The sequence below is a fragment of the Hyalella azteca genome, unplaced genomic scaffold (genome assembly GCF_000764305.2).
Source record: "Hyalella azteca isolate HAZT.00-mixed unplaced genomic scaffold, Hazt_2.0.2 contig13542, whole genome shotgun sequence".
In the NCBI taxonomy this organism is placed as follows: Eukaryota; Metazoa; Arthropoda; class Malacostraca; order Amphipoda; family Hyalellidae; genus Hyalella; species Hyalella azteca.
This window is the reverse complement of record NW_025943460.1, coordinates 7,212-15,320: the sequence shown is the minus strand read 5'-3', so window position 1 is coordinate 15,320 and position 8,109 is coordinate 7,212. Positions and strand designations below refer to the sequence as shown.

Genomic DNA, 8,109 nt, shown 5'->3' with positions numbered 1-8,109 from the left:
GCTCAGATACGCCGGCAGTCCGCACGGCCTCAACAACGACTATTACAATCTTTATGCCCGCAGGTGTCGTCGCTAAGATACGCCGGCAGTCCGCACGGCCTCAACAACGACTATTACAATCTGTATGAAGGCACGTACTTCCGCGGCGAAGAGTTCAGAGGCGACGAGGACGCCGCGCAGTTGGGCGACTTGGATCTTGCCGTCTCGTCCCTGATAGTGACTGGCCAGGCCGCGTGGACTTTCTATACGTGAGTCCTAGCAGCCGTCCATTATTGGTGTGCTGGCAAGTTTTATATATCACTATTATTGAAAGTTTTTATAACTGATGCTCAATTATATCTCAATAAAAGGTCAAGCCCAGTTAGCAGTTATTCATTATCGTACTAAAACTTAATATCATTTTGTAAAATTTAATATTATTATTATTATTTTATTAAGTATGATAGAAAATAAATTAAAACTACAACTTGAATAAATTAATTTGAAACTTTTTTCAAGCTCACATAGCAGTTATTTCATTTCGTTGAAAAACTAAATTTTGAATAACTATAAAAAATGATGAATCGTACCTCAATACAATTTTCTCGATGTTACTATAAAGTATAAATCCTAACTTTCAGAGGCCTTGACTTCACTGGCGCGACCGTCTGCGTGTCCGCCGATGAGACAGGCACCGACGGCAGCATTGACCTCGACTACGCACGCATCGAAAATGTGAGGTGACAGTCTTTTCAGTTTCTACGCTAGAACGGAAGCAAATTCGAGTCTTTCTAGAGGATTTTAATGAGACTAGTTACTAATTTTAATTTAAAATATCATTTATTGGTAAATTTCACAACATGATCATCAAAAACACTCGCTATCTATTCCTGTTATAAAACTCTTTTCTGGATTCGTGAATAGACTCGCTATCTATTCCAACCCTAGTCTCGGTTCCTTGACGGACGGCATGCTCTTCGTTAGCAGTATCCCATTTAGCTCGGGATATAAAAATCTCGTAACTTCATGCCATTGGTCTTCAAAGCAGTCAGAGATCTGTGGACAATACGACACAGTGGATATGAACTTAACTTTTAGAGAAGCAATCACGAATACTAGTTTGGTTTAAATTTAAACAATATGAATGAAAGTAACGAAAACGGAATATTTAAATAATCAGTCTTATTGAAAGGTAACTTGCTGAGTGTAAAGATCGTGCCATCTAACGCAAAAGCTCTTTTTTTCGAATACAAAATAATTTGTAAACTGGAAATAGAGAAAGAAAAGCCGTGAAATATTTAAATTGAACAAAGTCAAACTTGATATATTGATCATTCATAGTTATCACATACAATGACTATTTTGAACAACTAATCTAGAATGTCGAGAAAATTTCCAACAAAAAGTTCCAAAAACTAACTACCGGAAAATGGAAGTAAGGTAATTTGCGGTACGATGCAAATGAGCTCCCGGAAATTCGAAAAGCTAGCTAAAGAGAAGTCACAGGCGCCATCCATAAACTTTATTCGAGAATCATAACTCTATATCGTCGTTTACAACGTGAAAATTTTTGTACATTCACGACTGCAGATTTTACATCCTTTCCCAATAAATTTGATCTTACAGAATTATTTCTTACACAATATTTTACCAGTTCTCGCGGCTCGAGCTAATTACAGGGTTCGTACCGGTCATGGCAAACCTGGAAAGTCATGGACTTTGAAAATAAATGAAGAAAAAAAGGAAGTGTATTTCTGTGATGCGTGTGTTTACTGTTTGTGCAGTCTCTTGTTTCATGCGTTCTGATTGGTCCGACGGTCACGTGATTAGAGAACCTGGTTATTCACGTGAGCTCGGCCACCGAGCTCAGTTGCATTCGACTTCTTGATCTGCAGTGTCAGCGTTCCATATTCAGCGTGCAATTTCTACATCACCATGCCTGGAAAGTGTAAATTTCATGACTTGTGGTTAAGAATAGAAGCTTATAGTGACTGGCTTGCTCGCCATTCAAAGCAAGAAGGTATGGCGATATGTGCATTGTGCTCAAAAGACTTCGATAAATCAAACGTGGGGAAGCGGCTTTGAAGAGCAATGCCACCCTTGAAGAGCCAAGAGGAGCTCTGCATTTACACGTTTGCTATTTATCAACTGTAGGAGGTGATAGAATGTGACTAGTCTTTCAGTCATGCTAAACTTGTCGTATACGAGTCTTGGAAAATAATATTGTTGGCCATGGAGAGTCATGGAATTTTTTGCAAATACCAGTACGAACCCTGTAATTAATGAGGAGTAAGTTTAAGAGAAAATTTGGCTTTAAATGGTCTAGAATAAATACGATTTATCTAGAAAAATTTAACTTCTCAATACATGTATTCGGATTGTATGGAACGCCAGTTCATCAGGCTCCTTATATTTGGTCCTAAGCTGAGCGAGCTCGGCCTGCCCGACAACTCCATCAGGTCCGTGGCGCGCGGCTGCTTCAGCGAGCGCGTGGTGGGCGCTGCACCGCGCAGTCACGCCGGCGGAGAACACGTCTAGGACGCCAAATAAACTGAGGTGCCGGCTGTGCGTTGCATCGATATATACGTACATTCTTGCTATTAACAGGAGTATATATGCAACTACTGCATGAAGAAGAGTGGCGTAGTGTTCGCGCAAATTGAGACCGCATTTGTGCAACGATCTTGCTCCTTGCCTGTTTTAGCTCCACGGTGGTTTATAATTTATAGGATAACTGCCTTTTTGCGTGTTTTTTGATAATTTATCTATTATGCAACTGGAAATATTTTGCAAAATATATATGTTAATCCAATATTCTTTTATTCCCGATGTGCAAATCACTTGCAGTACCATATCTAAATCTCACAACATAAGAAGTGTGGATTTTGCCTAATAGAACAAAAGTGATCTACGGTCATAATTGATTACAATTTCACTGTTGCCATGTCTTAACTTGCAACCTTCTCAATATTAACTCAATTGCCTCTTTCTCCGAGAATCGCAGCGTTATGAAGTAAAAGTAAATATTACTTTGTACACGAGTTGAGCCTCGTGTGTAAGAGTGATTGAACCTTTTTCGAAGGATTACCTATATATTCTTTAAATTTTCTAAATCCATGATAGTTTTCTTATCCAATTCCCTGCAATTTTTACGGGATGATGAATCCAGTGCTGCCGAGTATAGCTATGGTTCCCCTTCGAACTTGAATGTTTATATGGAACCAACCCTATCAAAATTTGGATGCCTGTCAGCCGCTGGCTCAGGGTCGCCCCAAATTCTTTTTGCGGTGTAAATTAGAAGCTCTATGTCCGCTTTAGGTTCCGGTTGCCGGAGCGAAATAAGCGCCGAAAGAGAATCTTTACAGAAAACGTGAAATTCTTAGAAAACTGCCAAAAAAGGGGTACTGTAGAAATCTATCTCCTCCTAGAGTTTTGAAGTTACAGCGATGAGACATAAACCATTCGATTCGCAGTTAAATTATCTATCAATGCCACGTAGTTTTTTTCGAATTTCGAATTTTTGTGGATGTAGGAGCATTTTTCCGAAAATTTTCAAAAAATTTTCAATTTTCCCTATTTTCCCTCCCCCTTTTCTCAAAATATTTTCAAAACTAAAGCGAAATAAAAAAAAATCAACGTTACATCGATAGATATTTTAATTGCGAATCGAATGGTATATCTCCCATCGCTATAGCTTCAAAACTCTAGGAGGAGATAGTTTGCCGTGACAATAAGTTAACTTTTCAGGACAGCGTGACAAAGTCCGGCGCGCATCGAAATAGCCACTCAATGCAGCAAGGATACAAAACTAAGCGTTACTGGAGCTTGATTTAAGTCAAGGATGGTGGAAGCGACTGCTAGCACAGCACCCCGTACGACGGCAGTCGGGCTACTGAAGCTCAGCTCTAGCAGACACCCTTTTTATGTGCACTGCAGCTAATTTCCCGTATCTAACTTGTTAAAGAACTCCCCCACCTCACTCTCTTGCGGAATCTGTCATGAACGCATAAATCAATGTACAGAGATGGTTTTGGTACCGTTGGATAGCTCAGAATGTCAGCTTTAAGATGAGACTAAAAACCGGAAAAGGCAAAATCCAAAAAAGTTGACCAGACGCTCCCCTTAAGTTGTACAATAATACCAGCACGTCTCAGTGTTATCGCTAGAGATAGGGAAATTCGTTGAAATTAATATTGCATTGACGTGAGTCGTGGAATGCGCCATCTAATCTCTTTATATCCTATCTTTTCCGAAGAACAGGTGTGAGTGGAGAAATATCTCAGCTTATCTGACCCTTCAAACCATCTTATCTGAAAAACAAGCCGTACTGGGGCCGAGAAATTTTCCTGTTAATCGACACTCGAAAAAAGACATCAACTGAGCACTCTTAGATAGTTCTGCGCTGATATCTCTCACTCCCTAGAAGCCACGCTCTCATCCAACGCTGGGAATCGCGGCACTTGCGCCGATTGCTGCGTCTCGCTATGGCACTCAAGTAGCGTCTGATGCTATCGTTTTTTCTCTTAAACAACTGTCTTCGTAGAATAGCTCTGCAACATTAAGTGTTCGCAGGTTCATAGAAAAGTAAATCCACAATGCAAACTCTGATACACGCATTCTTTGGGACTTTATTCGTTATAGCATCCTCTCAATGGTGGAAAGGTAACTCAAACTAATTCGCTTATTTGGCCCATTTCATCTCTATGCATTGCAAATGCTTTAGAAGGGTCTTAGAAGATTCAAAATTTCAAATTATTTCAAACTGATTTGTATCTACATTCGACGTTTGATTTCAGACAACTTGGTATTTCAATTTGTAATGATAATTGTTATTCAATGATGTTAAAAAGGGTCTTTTCCAATTACAGTTGTGTTAGGAGCGGACGATTTCCGGTACCTAACAGGCTACGCGGACCTCGGTTTATCCGGCATTCATCACCAGTTCACGGAGTACACACCCGACCTAAGCGCCGTGCAGATGGACAACACAATCGAGAGCGCCTGTGGCACTGGATAGTGAGAGCCTTCATTGCTATAGGGTTTGCAAAGAATTCTATTTCGAGTCTGGACTTAATTATGTCGCGGTGTTAGGACCCTTTCACACAGGGCGGGAAATCCCGCTGGCGTGAAAAAAAGCCGCGGGATTTCCCGCCGAACCTCAGCGGACATATAAAATGTGCACTGCTATTCACACACGACGGCTTTTCACGCGGCCTGAAATTTCACGCCTGACGACCGCATGTGTCAAGCTAAAACTGCGGCTGGATTTCCCGCGACAGTTTAGCTTGCAGTGGTATTCAATGTAATCTTTCACACGGGGCGGTTTTTCACGCCGCTACCTAGTGTGGTACAGACAGTGGGTCGGCGAGAGTGTGTGAGAGTTAAAGTAGTTTTTCAATAGCAGGCACGGCGTCTCTCATCTGCGTGCTGCTGTGGGTTAATTTGACTTACACACAAGACAATAATTCATCAAAACTTTCGGGATTCATTCGACAATAATTGAAGAATTTTACTTCAATTTTCCGAATATCGTGGCAAATTCACCTTCTTGTGGCCTTAATTTTACTATATTGTGAACCCAGCACCTCCTTTTCTTTCTTTAATTGCTGTCTTTTATGCAGCAAATATGTAAGAAGAGCCTTCTTTTTTTAGCTATGAGCAGCCATTTATAGATATAGTTCACAAAAACTGAGGACCACTTATGGAGAACAGAGCTGCAAGTCTGATAGATTCCAGCGTGAAAAACCGCCTCGTGTGAATGGTAGCGCGGGAAATCCCGCGGCGGTTTTTTTCACGCATGCGGGATTTCCCGCCCTGTGTGAAAGCGGCCTTAGGATCATTATTTAAGGCCACCAATNCAACGACTATTAAATTCTGTATGCCCGCAGGTGTCGTCGGTCAGATACGCCGGCAGTCCGCACGGCCTCAACAACGACTATTAAATTCTGTATGCCCACAGGTGTCGTCGCTCAGATACGCCGGCAGTCCGCACGGCCTCAACAACGACTATTACAATCTGTATGCCTGCAGGTGTCGTCGCTAAGATACGCCGGCAGTCCGCACGGCCTCAACAACGACTATTACAATCTGTATGAAGGCACGTACTTCCGCGGCGAAGAGTTCAGAGGCGACGAGGACGCTGCGCAATTGGGCGACTTGGATCTGGCCGTCTCGTCTCTGATAGTGACCGGCCAGGCCGCGTGGACTTTCTTCTATACGTGATTGTCGGCAGCCCTCTGGTAATGGTGGTGATGATGGCAAGTTTAATATATCACTGTTATTGAAAGTTTTTATAATTAATACTCAAATATATCTCAATTTTTCTCAAACTCGACCAGCAGCTTATTCTTCATCGTACTAAAACTCATATATGCCTATTTATGCTAAAAATTTAATTTTGACTATAACTTAAATAAATTTGGTTGAAACTTCTTCTCAAACTCATATAGCAGTTATTTCATTTCATTGAAAACCTAAATTTTGAATAACAATAAAAAGAGATTTTGAATCGTATCTTACTACAATTTTTTCGATGTTACTATAAATCCTAAATTCCAGAGGCCTTGACTTCACTGGCGCCACCGTCTGCGTGTACGCCGATGAAACAAACACCAACAGTGGCATTGACCTCGACTTCGCACGCATCGAAAATGTGAGGTGACAGTCTTTTCCGTTTCCACGCTAGAGCGGACGCAAATTGGAGTCTCTAGACGATTTTTAATGACTATTAATCAAATGTAATATATAATTTCATTTATTGGAAAAGCAATATCCGAATTAGCTCGAAATATAAAAATCTCGTCTCGTCTTTATTCCCCAAAGCAGATTCAGTAATCTTTGGATACTCACGAATACTAATATGTTCCAATTTAAACGATATGAATGCAAATAGCAAATACGGGATATTAAAATATCAGGCTTATTGAAAGGTAACTTGCTAGAAGTAAAGATCTTGCCATCTAACTTCAAAACTTTTCTTTTTATCGAACGCAAAAAAATTGTAGACTGGAATTAGGGGAAGTAAGATCAGTGAAATAATTACATAAGTTGAACAAATTCAAACTTGATATATTGATCATTCATAGTTATCGCATAAGATGACAATTTTGAACTACTAATCAAGAATGACGAGAAATTTTCAGGCAAAAAGTTCCATGAACTAACTATAGGAAAATTGAAGCGAGGTAATTTGAGGTGCGAAGCAAATGAGCTCCCTGAAATTCAAAAAGCGAGCTATAACGTCTCGGGCGCCGTCCATAAACTTTACTCGAGAATCATAACTCATCTTATATCGTCGTTTACAACATGAAAATTTTTGTACGTTCACAATCGCAGATTTTACATCCTTTCTTAATAAATTTGATGTTATATAATTATTTCTTCCACAATATTTACCAATTCTCGCGGTTCGAGCTAATTAATTTGAAGTAAGTTAAAGAGATAATTCGGCATGGAAAAGTGCCGTATGAATACTTCTAAATACGATTTATCTAGTTAAAATAAACTTTACAATACAAGTATTCGGATTGTATGGAACGCCAGTTCATCAGGCCCCTTATATTTGGCCCTCAGCTGAGCGAGCTCGGCCTGCCCGACAACTCCGTCAGGTCCTTGGCGCGCGGCTGCTTCGGCGAGCGCGTGGTGGGCGCTGCGCCGCGCAGTCACGCCGGCGGAGAACACGTCCAAGACGCCAACTGAACTGAGGTGCCGGCTTTGCGTTGCATCGATATATACATTCTTGCTATTAACAGAAGTATATATGCAACTACTGCATGAAGAAGAGTGGCGAAGTGTTCGTGCTCATTGAGACAGCATTTGTGCAAAGTTCTTGCTCCTTGCCCGTTTTTGCTTCAAGGTGGTCTATAATTTATTGGACAATTGCCTTGCAGCTTGGTTTTTATAAATTATTTATAATCCCGCTGGAAATATATTATAAAATATATATGTTAATCCAGTATTCCTTTATTCCCCATGTAAAATCACTTCCAGTACCATATCTAAATCTTCCAACATAATACGTGTTGTTTTAGCCCAACTGAACAGAAGTGACCGTCATAGTCGATCTACTAAATATTAACTCAATTGCCTCGTTCCCTAAGAATCGCAGCGTTATGGATTAAAAGTAAATAT

General features: G+C 40.5%; 1 long non-coding RNA gene across 1 annotated transcript; it reads left to right on the top strand.

The window, feature by feature from the left end:
• Nucleotides 1-7,590, top strand: LOC125178902. Its single transcript, XR_007157063.1, has 3 exons — nt 1-248; nt 6,538-6,631; nt 7,552-7,590. It is a non-coding gene; the product is annotated as an uncharacterized LOC125178902 (long non-coding RNA).
• Nucleotides 7,591-8,109: the final 519 nt, after the last annotated feature.